Source organism: Ambystoma mexicanum, chromosome 6q (assembly GCF_040938575.1).
Source record: "Ambystoma mexicanum isolate Mex_15411 chromosome 6q, UKY_AmexF1_1, whole genome shotgun sequence".
NCBI lineage: Eukaryota > Metazoa > Chordata > Amphibia > Caudata > Ambystomatidae > Ambystoma > Ambystoma mexicanum.
The window spans coordinates 85193085-85206341 of record NC_090937.1 but is presented as its reverse complement, the minus strand read 5'-3'; the positions used below and the strand labels follow the sequence as shown (position 1 = coordinate 85206341).

At 45.2% G+C, this 13257-nt stretch overlaps 1 protein-coding gene across 1 annotated transcript in view; it reads left to right on the top strand.

The window, feature by feature from the left end:
* Positions 1-13257, top strand: part of LOC138515795 (alcohol dehydrogenase class-3) — a 216112-nt gene that overhangs the window by 16387 nt on the left and 186468 nt on the right. The window lies entirely within an intron of this gene.

Here is a 13257-nt window from a genome sequence, read left to right as displayed (position 1 = left end):
TTGAGATGGTATTTATTTTAAGGGCTGAGATGTCCATTTCAAACAAATTACTCACAGTAACAGATTTACAGATGGTGTAGGCATTCCCTAGACCAGTGCCTTTTTATAATGGCACAAAGAAGAGGACGCAGTGAGTCGGTGGCTGAGGTATGTCTTGAGTGAAACTGTGTGTATGAGTGTCAAGTGTCACATGGAATGTTATGCGTAGAGCCTGAGTAGGACTTGTGTTGAAGGTTTTATGTTGCTTTTCATGGTTATGGCTGAGAGAGCAAGAGTGGCACAAGTGGCACTATCTTTGGACAACCATAGAAGAACTGATGAGTTAATGACTCTGGTGTGGGGGTACTTGACAGGCATTCTGGGAATGTTTGGATGGGCTCCAATATAGAATGTGCTACGGTGTGGTGTTGGGCCCAATTCGCTTTGTATCAGCAGGTTAATGTTCATATCAGGGCTGTGGCTTTGGGCATAGGGGTGCGTTTGGGCACCTTCTAGGGTATGATTGGTTTGTTAGCCATCCCTCCCTTAACCCCCATTGCACATCTAGAGTAATCGAAAGCAGGGGGAAAAATTGTAATTTGCTAGCTACATGTCGGGCATAAAGTCAATTGCCCCGCAATTCTCCACATCCACATGCACACAATCGCTTGCTGGCTTTGAGACCGGACCATAGACGTGATTTTATAATGGTTTTGATAGTGCTGCTTGTTAAGTAAAACGGTGGTGTTGAGTGATGAATCAGTTTTTCATTTCTAGTGAGAAACGGCATGATGATGACGAATGCCATGAGGCGTGGATTACAACTTGACAAAAACGTCTCTCCTCTCATTGTTGTAATCTTGGGCGTTAAGTAGTGTCCTTTGCCACCACAACAGCAGAGGACCAAGTCTTCTCTTTCCAACCAATTGATTTACATCTTGAACAATTGCATCATGCCAGCACAATTAAGCTGTGATACTCTTCTCCCCTGAGAGCTGCGCATGCACACGTTGCTCCTGGTAACAACGATTCAGTTTTGGAAACATGCAGTTGGATTGGCACTCCCAAGGAGCGAAATACAAAATACCCAAGAAGCTAGACTGGCCAGGCATGAAGGCCCTGCCAGGGACCTTTCCAGTCAACCAGGCTGCCTAGATTGTGTTCTTCCTGTCAACTACAGAAGGTGAAACGGAAGTAATAATGTTAACACAGACAGACTTGTTAATGTGCAATCTCTAACACCCACTACCACGAGCTTTACGTCTCTGCACCCAGGTTTAGGATGGATCTACTTGAGTTAAGGTGGCTTTTATGGCTATTTCAGCATGTTGCAATCCGCAATATTTTTGGGGCACACACAGCGGCCAAGTTATACTCCATGCGCAGTTTTTGCACGCCTTGTCACAAGTCTCCATTTAGCCACGAGTCTCGTAAAATGATTTAACTGCAAGCTAGTTCTCCGAACCAGCACCCCGCCCCCCCCCCCTTACCATGCTTGCTTTCTTGCTTTGCTGTATGTCTGGGACATGTCTTTATTGCACCTCAAGTATGCCGTACTGCAGTGCATGATTGTAACGGCAGAATCGACTAAAGCCGGGCAAACCTCATGAACAGTTTGGTTTTTATAGTATTTGCTCTTTTCATAAAAAGGAATTGCACCTGAAATATTATACAGGTGCCATCTTGGACTTGGCTTCAGCTAAATGGATGATGTATTCACTTTAATGTGGTGAATAAATCAATAAAACACTGGCTTGACCTGTTCTGTTGCAAACGAATTAATTTCGGTCAGAAGACAAACGTTCTCGCTATATCATGGTTTTCAGTAATAAGTAATTTTCACTATTACTTTTTAAAAACCGTTTCGAAGCCCAAGACCATTGTAAGGAAGTTATTTGTTTATGCTGTTTGCAACAGAAATCTGAGGAAGTCGCACATGTGAAATTAAATACTATGGCAGGCAGATAGTTGAAGGGGGGGTACAAAAAAAGGTCCATGACCACCACACTTTTTAAAAAAATGTATCTGTCTTCAGGTGTCAAAGCATAATTTCCTACATTTTTCATCTGCAACACCTTCATGAGAAATCCGTCACTAATTGCACCCAAGCGACTGAGAGGTATCCAAAACAGCAATTGGCATATCTGGGACAATTTGACAGACATAGACTTCATGGTTTCAATAAGATCCTCTTTCACGATGGTGCCGAGCACTGCGAGTAATGGAGTTCAGATTTGAGTTCCTATCTTGGGTGCTACAGGTTTCCCAGACCGTCTCCTACATATTTTGATTTGATGGTGGAGGTTGAGGAACGTGGTGCTGCAAAATGGCCCTCGGGCATACAGCAACCCGGCTGGCCACTAAACTACTGAAAAAGGCTACTTGGCCCTTTCCTATGACTCTCCATATCAGACAACCCACTTTGATGTTCTATGTTTTTATTAATAGCCGTGGTGGCGGTGTCCTTGATCTCCGGATAACAGCCACACGTCAATGCTTAGGCATAAAGCCCTGGTGTCTTTATTAGCCGATCGAGCCTGCCACAATGGGTATTATTGCGAATCAAAGACTAAGCCTTTCTACACATGAAACCAACATACACGTGGGGCAGGACGGGATGGGCAATGCGAATCCTCTTTTACCATAGTGTTATGCCAAACTACTGTGTCTCTTGCTTTCCTCAGGAGATGGGTCACAAAAAGGGGCATCGAGCCTTGCAACTGCGTTCAGCCACGGTGCCAATAATTGAACAGATTTCTCTATCTGCCCCTCTAATGCTGCAGGCAGCCCAGAATGGGAAAGCGGTATCCTTCGGGTTAAAGTTTGAGCCACAGGTTCTTCAGCTTGCCACCACATAAGTGACAGAGAAAGCAGTCCCTGCCTCCTATCGCATATTGAGAGGCGTTGAGATGATCCTGCGGTCAATCCTGAAACAGCAGTGGAAAAACCTTGAAATAGCAAACTGACCAAAAGCCAGTGTAATGACCCTTCTAAAAGGAGCACCATGAAAGCAGGCTTGTTAAGTTATAATGGATTGTCTCAACAGTAAATGCACACAACTATGAATAGTGAAGAAACCTCAGCCCATTTGGTAGCAGAGCCCAGTACTTATACCCGTCCACCCACACCTCTTGCTAACCAGATTGCAGAGCTCGATATTGATCAAGAAGTTGGGATTTAAAGCATATATTTAGTGTGTAAACCAAAAAAAAACCTGCCGTTGATTCTTCATATGCAAGGCATTTTTGCTCTAACGCGTGCTTTTGTTGTGCCTAGTAAATAAAATAAGTAACGTTTTCTAGGCCCTCCTTGGCCCACACTAGTAGATGCTTTTGGCGGCATGAGCTGCAGATGCCTCTTCTTTGAACATATTCGCACAGGAGTTCTGGCGGCAACAAAGGGCAGATCTATCATATCTGTTAGTCCATAAATTATTATTTTTTAGGCATTTTGCCCAATTTTAAGGAAAGAACCAGGTATGTCCCTTTCTGTAAGGATGCATATCTGAATAGAATTGTGAATGATCAAAACCGAAATTCATATATAGATTGTGTTCCTGTACTCTCTGTTGGAATCTACTGGGGGAGTTTGGAGCGGTTTCCTTTCCTGATTTTATTTTTTATTTATTTTTTTCTTTTTCCAAAACCTGGCTTGTGACGACATAGGGGTTCCATGGGTCGGCGCAGACTGACTGACCTCTTCCTCACCTCAGGGGACAATGTGGTGACAGTGTGGTTTCATAGTAAGGTAGGATTCATATTTGGAAGGGCAGTAGTAAGAACCAGTAATTGAAATGTTTGTGATAGATTTGAGAGTGATGACTAGGTCCCTGTGAGGGCGAACGTAACTTGGACAAGTTATGAACAGTTGGTTTCTGGCAAGGGGAATGCTAAATATTATCCCAGTCTAAGGTGAAGGAGGGAATCCCCAATCATAGAGTGTAACTATGTTTTGAACTGCGTGGCTACCAGCTAGTGAAGTATGCCTCTCAAGAGGGAGAATATTTGAGAATGTTGCTGTGGTGTCGCTCAAGGCAAGGATTCTGGCACCATTGAGCTGGGAGTGCAGACTCCAAAATGACTGAACAGGAAAGGTTTGAGCTACTAGCCCTGAGGGGGTCTGCAACCTTTTTGGCTCTCACAGATGTTTTGGACTACACATCCCAACAGCCCTAGCCAGCAATTGAATGGGTGTCAGTGCAAAACAATTGGGGAGCTGCAGTTTGCAGACCTCTTTACAAGTATGTATGTGTTCACAAGCTCTAATTTTCCCAGAGTTAATACTTTGTACAGTAACTTTGTACAGTATTTGTGTTCCGTGACTGCGACATTACCTCAAAGCACTCCCTCAACGTTTGTGTGCTTGGAGGTTTGGGTTGAAAGCCCCTAAGAATGTCCTAGTTCTGTGTTTGGGTAAACTAGGGTCCCAGATTAGTAGCTCCATTTTAAAAAAAAAAAAAAAAAAAATCCTGTAGCTGTTTGCCAGACTTCATTTTAGGAATCATCTGGTATATTTGTAGGGTCCCTGGACCCTCCCGTTTCTCACAAGTTAAAATTTTGGACGGAGGCACGCCCCTTCAAGGTGCCTCAATAGTTCACAATTGAATTATATTCCAGTGAATCACTGGAGAGAGGTGGAGAAATGAAATGCACATTGGTCTTTCAAAGCACTCGTGGTTCTTGATACCCATGAATCCCTATGTGCATGTTTGATGAATTTGCAAGCCTTCATGTTGATCTGGATGAAAAAAAAGAATACACCTGATGACGTACAGACTTTGTACTCCTTTTATTAAGCTTTGTCCCTCCCAGCGACCTTTTTGAAGGTGGAGGCAATTTTCCATAAGTGTGTGTATTTGTGTGTGTATATATATATCTCCACAATCCTCCGTACCGTCTGCACGGTGCAGTCTTGAGCCGCACTCCCAGAATGGTGTACCAAAATTAAAGTCAATCCTTACGTTCTCCCAGAAAACTCACTGTAGCCAAATGCAGGTTAAAATTCTTTAATAGTACAGAAATGAAAAATCCATGTGGAAACCTCCAGCCCTCGCCCAGTAACACAGAGGAAAAACCTATATATATATATATATATATATATCGGACACAGATTTGTGGAAAATTGCCTCCACCTTCAAAAAGGTTGCTGGGCCGTAGGCTGCCTGCATACAGTTGTCATTACTGTGGTTTCTTTTTGCCCCATTCCTGGTCTGCTTACAGCGAGTGCTCTCGTACTCCTCCTAAAATCTCAAGAGGTGACTGTACGAAATGTATACCTGGAATCGTCCAAGTTGCACAGCTGTTTGTCGAGATGCAAAACCAATATTTGCCTTCACTTATTTCCTCTAACCACATAATGCTTTTTAGCTTGACGACTCGTAGCAAGGAGCTGGAATGGCTTCTTGTAATGTTTTAGCCCCAGGAATCTGAAAGCAAAGAGCGTTGCATTGGGCTCAGTACACTGCCTTGACTATCCCACATTAGAGTTGGAACTTGCCCTTTACTATCTGTAATTGGTATTTGGTTTGCAAAGCCAGAAAACGTGTGGTGCTTTTGAAAGAAATTGACCCTAGAGGGTTTCTGTGTCTTGCCGAATGGGCACGCCTTTCGAAAACTTTGCCGATAATTGCACCTCATTTTGCCCAATTATCACAGCTTCACAGATTGGGTGCCCACCGAACCATACAATCACAAGCAAACATGTATTATAAGAAATAACATTTCCTTCAGGAGTGGACCACAGAACTGCACGTTTCAATAGGCAAAGTAATTTGAAAGCAGTAGGAGCTTCCTCACCGCCATTGTGCAACCACACCCTATATTCCTTCCCTACTTGTGAAACAGCATGTATGTAATCATTAGAGTCGTGTCAGGATTCAATACATTGGGAGGTGGATTCTGGTAGATGTACTTTTAAAATTAATTGCAACATCTCGAAAGGAAGAAATCTTGTAAATGGAAACCTGCACCATCTCCGCCTTTTGTCGTAAATGATGCCATCAAATCACTGGAGACCAGCAAAGATGCAAGTACAAAACTCGGGATTCCGGGAGATCTGATCTGCATATAGAATACGACGAGAGGAAATTGAGTGGTGGGCATGAGCTCAACATAAAAAATAAACTTGCAGTAATTAAAAAAAAAAAAAAGCTTTCCCACGCTTTGTGTTAACTTGAGAATGGGGCAAACAAAACACCAGAGCAGGTTTACTCCAAGTGCAACCTCTGTTTGCCAACATCAGACAACGTTAAATAACTGCCACTCGTCGTTCATGGAGAGTGAATTAGGCAAAAACTTTTATACTGCCATCTGGAAGGCTGCATTTTGCAATACCACCCGGATTGCTGCTGCACCTGAAAATCTGTACTTATGGCACAACTGTACATGCAATTAATGTCAAACCAATTTTGTCTATACGCAATGGGAGCAGAAATTGGTATAAAACTGGATGTGAAGAAAAGCCTCCCGTTTCACTAACGGCATTTATGCTTCTTCTGGATGCTTTACTAATTTGGATCATTATTTTCTTCATATTTGACGTCTTGATGGGTGTTTTGGGGGGGGGGGGGAGGGGTGGAGTCTACAGCTGCCACGTCCAGGAATTGGTGCACCATGTTAGCTGTGAGTGCATGCATGAATTACACACCCCCTGGTAGACTTCATCTGCAGACCTACGACCACTCAACGTATGCCAATTGGCACTGTTCTCTTCCGATATATATAATTTTTTTAAATTTTTTTTTTAATGCAACCTAGTGGAAGCAACAACATCTCTGCTGGTCTTTGGACCGGTCAGAGGATAAGAGGGGGACACTGAGATCCAGGGACTACTACCCACAACTAGATGTTTTGCACCACATGGACCACTCGGAATTTGAACCCTTATCACGAACAGGCCCTGTTGGGAGGGGGGGGCAGAAGATGGCAGGCCACCCCCTGTTCTATACATATTCATTAGTAACGTCCAGAAGGGGATGAATCGAAGGGATGGAGTTTGTGATAATGTGGATGCATGTGTCGGTGCAAAAAGAACGTGGCGTACTGCTGATTGGAAATTGACTGCTAATACCCCTGACAGTGCGTAAAACACTCAACAAGGCGGCATCTAGTACTTTTAGAGGTTCTGGAGTTAATTCTGTTTGGTTTTATGAAGGACTTGACTAGTGCACCCTTCCAATGTGTGGGGGCTTTATTTTCTTTGTTACCATACTCGGCCAGACCTCAGTTAGTAATGCCTGCAATTGCCCAACTACTGTCGGAAGTGACGGAGCCCAAAGGGGGCTATATGCAGGGGAAGTGTGGTGTACGCAGAAACAGGAAGAAAAATGTGGAGATTAGGCAGTCGGCCAGAATGCCACACACGCATGGCAACATGCTTGTGTCCTTGTGTGATGGGGATAGAGTTGTGGCGTTTACTATGGCAAAAGGTTTAGATCAAAGTGGCTGAAACACTTCAATTTCATGAGAAACCATCAGACTAGGCCTAATTCTAATGAAATCCCATATTGATGGGCTAACCAAGTCATGCATGATATTTTCCTTGCAATTCTGGTCTTCCAGGCGGGTGCTCCTTCTGAGCAACCTCCTCGGGCCCTTTTGTGGCCTTTGTGCGCAGTGTCATTCTTTAGATCTGTCCAAGCGCTGGATCTCAGCTCAGTGCTTTGGGCCTAACCATTGCCTCTTATGCTTCCATGTTTCATAGGCTTAAAAAGAAGCAAGGCACTGAGGCAAAGGGATAGGTACTTTATTGGAGCCTGCAGAGTGAGTGTACATAACACGCTCCCCTCCCCCAGCACACCAACTGCCAGGAACGTTTCAAAGCACAAACCTAATACTGGGTGAGAACGGTGCGATTGAACTTGGGTATAAATCATGTTCTGCTCCACACCACCCCCACCCATGACCCTTTGATAGACTAACATTGCAACAAGAAACGAAAACGGTGAATGAAAACAACTGTCCTAATAATGGGTGGTTGACTGACTCATGGTGGTACTTCACCGCCATGGTTGATGGTTGACCCTGAGACCCTGTTCGCGATGCTTTGAGGCACCTTCTGCATCACGCACAAAATCTTTAAGTCATGTTAAGGCCCTCCTCACCCTGACACCTTGCTCAACCACCCTTTCACCACTGTCGTAGCCTGCTGCCCATACTCCTGTACGGTGCTAACCTGCCCTTTAACCACACCCAACCACACAATTTCTCACAGAAGGGATCCTCTTGGGACCTAAGAACTTGCTTTCCAGACACTTCGGACCTAACCTGGGATTGCAGATCAACACCAGATTCCCAACTTCCCAATTGAGGGCCTTGAACCTATTGTGCTCATCAAAGACTCTCCTTTTTGAGCAGAACCGGGTATTGGAGGAGTGTCTGGTTCTGAAAAAAAAGGTGGGTTGCCGGTGGTGGGGGAATTCTAACCACAGCCATTCCTTGGCAAGGTAGTCCTTGATGCGGTCACTGCTAGTCAGTTCAAGTTCTGTGGCGCCAATTAGCACTCTTTGCTTGGCCAATGCCTGTGCGGTGACCACATGCCGTGTTGTGTTGTCAGGGATACCACAGCCCTAGGAAGGCTGCGTGTACGCCTCTAGCTCTGGCGCTCACCCTCTTGCGCCAAGTGTGCTTGGACCACATTTGTTCGGTGTCGGTTAGATGCCGGAATGCCTGCATTGGACGCCAGGCTGGACGAGTGCCTCACTCCGCTCTGCCGCTCGTCCGCTGCCGTGCAGAAGACGTGGGGGTGCAGCAAGCCCTGGCTGCGCTCATGGCCCACCTCCGTCATCGGCAATTAGAAGATGTGAAGCACTGAGGCAAACCGGTAGATAGGTAGTTTATTGGAGCCTGCAGTGCAGCATACATAAATCCCCAAAGCCCACCAACTGCCAAGAACGTTCCAAAGCACAAACCTAAACACTGGGTGAGAACGGGAGGGATGGAACTTGGAACAGGGGTTTCATCGTAACGCGGTTCTTTTCCATCTCGTTTCCCTAAGGGTTCTTTCTGGCCTTTTTTATGCACCTGGGGTCTGCATAAACTGACCTGGGATTGGTGATTCCCGTGATTTTTGCCTGTTGGCTTCTTTAATGATCCTTTTTGTAGTGAGTTTTTCTTAATGGGGATAGTTGCTCACTTCGTGTTGGTTGAAGTTGATTAGTGTCTTGTTCTCAATTAACATGCTCGGCTTTAAACGGGGTCTCTTGGAATCCTTGCCTAGCTTTTCTGCGGCTCTGTGGTCTGCATATGCAGGTAGAGCCAGAGTGATTCTACGGTGGGGTTCTTGCTTCTTTCCGATTGTGCAGGTGCATGTGATTCAGCTTGCAGGTCAGGAATCCCATTCCTTCTTCCAATGGCTCCCATTTCAGGAGCCCTTTGTTTTGCCGAATGTTCCCTGTTTGTGGAACGTTTGTTCCACTGAACGTTCACTGTTGGGACAAGGTCGCATCCTTGATTGGATAGCAGAACATAATTGCAAAGTAAATATTACGGATTCTGTACCGCAGATCTGGACTGACCACCACCTGCTAATATTCTCAGTGACAACCCACCGGGTCACCGCCCCGTCCTCACTTGCCCCACCCTTGCCAACGAGAAATAAAAAACTAATGACAGTAGAAAATCTAATGCCCGTTATAATACCTAAATTAAACTCACTACCCGACTGCATGGACCCCAATCTGTTAGTCGAACATTATAATGCAGCCATGTCCTCAGCCCTGGATCACATAGCCCCGCTCAAACTAAGAAATAGCAAACCTAAAAAACACCTCAATTCTTGGTTCACGCCCCACCTAAAAAATCTTAGGCTGGCCAAAAGAAAACTTGAAACTATTTGGAGACTTTCCCCATCAGTCAAAAATAAACTCAACCTCTCCAAAGCCTCCTCCCAATACAAGAAAGAAATATTATTAGCCAAACAAGAAACCTACAATACTAGAATATCCAACTCAAAATCTAGTGTCAAAGAACTGTTCAGCATTCTGAAAGAATTGGAAACACCCATTGTACCCCAAGAAAACTGCACCAAGGATAAAAAATGGTGCTCTAGCATACAACTTGCTTTAACAAACAAGGTAGCAAACCTACAAACCAAAATTGCCATCAAGAAGGCATCACTAACACCACACATCCCTCAGAGCTCAGCGCCACCGCCACAGCCCAAGTTGGGAACCCGTTTCTGCTTCTCTAAGGTATCGCCCATAGAGGTAGAAAAGGTCATCCTGGGACTCAAACCGTCTAACTGCAAAGGCGACCAATGCCCAGCACAACTCATCAAGGATGCTGCGAGAGAACTGTCGCCATTTATAACCAAACTAATCAACTCTTCCTTCACCTCAGGTTCAGTACCGATCAACCTAAAAGAGTCCTGGGTACTGCCACTACTAAAGAAGCAAACCCTTGACCCTACCATTCCGACTAACTTCAGGCCCATCACGACTGTGCCCTTTCTCCTAAAAATTTTAGATAAAGTGGCTTACTTGCAAATTCAAAGCTTCCTAGAGTCTAACCACCTACTTGGAATCCGTCAATCAGGATTCCGCCCGCAACATGGGACCGAGACAGCGTTAATAGATCTTAAGGCCCAAATAGACGATTGCAGAGACAATGGCCAAGCGGCCCTACTTCTCCTCCTGGACCTATCGGCGGCATTCGACTTAGTGGACCACACAGTCCTCTGTAGTCACCTCGACTCGGCAGCCCACTTCTCAAAAGAGGCCATAATTTGGATCAAGTCATTCCTGAGTAATCGGACCATGAGAGTCTTCGCTCCATCAGCCTCAGCAGATCCAATCCCTATAACATGCGGTGTTCCACAAGGGTCTTGTGTGTCACCCACCCTCTACAATGTCTTCACGAAGCCTCTCTTTGATGAAATGGATCATCTGGGTATCGCCTACACTAACTACGCAGACGATACCCAGATCCTCCTCTCGCTCTCAGGAGACTACGCCAAGGACCTGGCCCTAGTGAACAGGATCTATAGCATCGTTCAGGCATGGATGGCCACACACGGCCTATGCCTGAACGATGATAAAACTGAGCTTATCATCCTGGGCACCACTACCTATATATCCAAACTCAGCCCCGATTACGACAACTTCATTATTGATGGGAACAACATAAAAGTAGCTCATGAAGTAAAAACCTTAGGATTCTACCTAGACGCCACCATGAACTTTACCAAACAAGTTAACTCTCTAGCTTCTGCCACCGCATATACATGCAAACTTATCAGAGCGAGCAAACAATTCCTCTCCACAGATAGTTGCATTACACTTGCCAGAGCCTTGATACTGTCCAAATTAGACTATTGTAATGGACTTTACATTGGAGCTAATAAACAGACCATCCACAAAATTCAAGTGCTCCAGAATAATGCCTTGAGAGCAGCACTCAAGATTAATAGAAACGAGCATATATCCTCGACAAGAAGAGAATACAAATGGCTCGCCACCATAGACAAAATTCATCTCAAAATCGCTTCCCTCACCCACAAATGTATCAACAACAAAGCTCCACCTTACCTCATGGATAGATTACGCAAAAGGACTTCTTCCAGACCTACCAGAATAGCCAACGCAAACTGCCTCCAAGTCCCGCGTTTCAAACTTGCCACTATAGGAGGAAATAGCTTCCCGGTCAAGGCTGCGCAGTTATGGAACTCCCTCCCGCATGATGTCAGAGAACCTCAGCCTTTCGCAAAATTTAGACAAAACCTCACTAGGTGGCTGAGGGCCAACGACAGCTAACTAGTCCACTTGTCACATTGTACATTACTGTATATAACTATATATTACGTGAACAGGAGCATGCTCCTCGCTCCCCTGTCCTGATCTCTCCTTGCTCCCCTGTCCTTGATCTCTCCCCAACGACAGCTAACTAGTCCACTTGTCACATTGTACATTACTGTATATAACTTTATATTACGCGAACAGGAGCATGCTCCTTGCTCCCCTGTCCTTGATCTCCCCTTGTTCATATCTGCTTGCTGTAATATTGCTGATGTCTATGTCTACACTTCCTGCCTTTTCCTGTACTTGCAATTAGCCGAGCATATCTGTAACCAAGCTCAGCGCATCTCTGCACCTTCATCTGATTTCTATGTACCTGTAACCAAGTTGAGCATATCCTTGTCTGTTTGCGCCCTGATACTCCAGGGTTTGGCGCGCTATACAAATAATAAACTAAACTAAACTAAACTCCCGTTTGCATTCTGTTTTATCAAACACCAAAGGCCCCTCCGGCTGTTTGCTTTTTGAAACGTTGGCAGGTTTTGTGTCTCATAAGCTACCACTAATGCTACATAATATCTTTTTGATGATTTCTCTGACTGCAATTGCTTCCACGTGCCTCGGAAAAAACTGCTGATGGTGCAAGGGTCGCACTGACTGCAGCGTGATTATACTCCCCGGCGACACTGTCAGTGGAGTAACTTTGCTGAAAAAGTTGGGGGGGGGGGGGACATGGCATCTGTAGAAAAGGTGCCCTAGCCAAATGAATGGGGACAAAATGGTGTGTCATGAAAGTTGAGGGGACAAACACCCCTGCCCCCCCCCCCTAAAATTACGCCCGTGGACACTGTGCTGCCAGTCTTGGTGCACAAGAGAACACCGTGACTACATTAGTTCAGCAATAGTACGCCGTACCAAAAAAAACCTCCTCCTCCTCCTCCCTGTGCACAGCGTGAACTCTAAAGGGCACTGAGCTCTGTGTAAGCACTTTACAGCTCCTGAGCTGTAAGAATAATCAAATCTTTCTTGTATTTAAAAAAAAAAAAAATGTATGCAGAGCCCAATGCGTTAGTTTCATGCTGCATCTGCTCTAATCATCTGAAGTAGGACGACGCCTCTAGTGGCAGCCAATACTTATTTCGCATTTTTAAAGTGCGCAAAACTCACTGGCCTCACGGCGTTGGTTACAGAGAGGGGGAGAGCAGCGTATACAGAGGATACAGGTATGGTTGTAATTTCAGTTTAACAGTCTGGGTTTTAGTTATTTCCTGAAAGGCCAGTATGACGTTTCGGCCCGCAAGTGAGACAGCAATGCATTCCAGCGATGGACTGTGGTGGTTGGAAAGCTAGAGCCTCCAGCTTTCATGGGCATGAATCATGGGGTGGTCAGACGGTGGCTGTAAATTGCTCTGGTGGGTCAATGTTTGATTCTTTGCGAGAGGCAGGGCGGGGTAGAGTTCGAGAGGCAGTGGTGGGTGATGGAGAGAATTTAGAAATTAATTTGTTCTTTCGCTGGTAGCCAGTGGGCAGCTTTTCTGTAGGCTGAC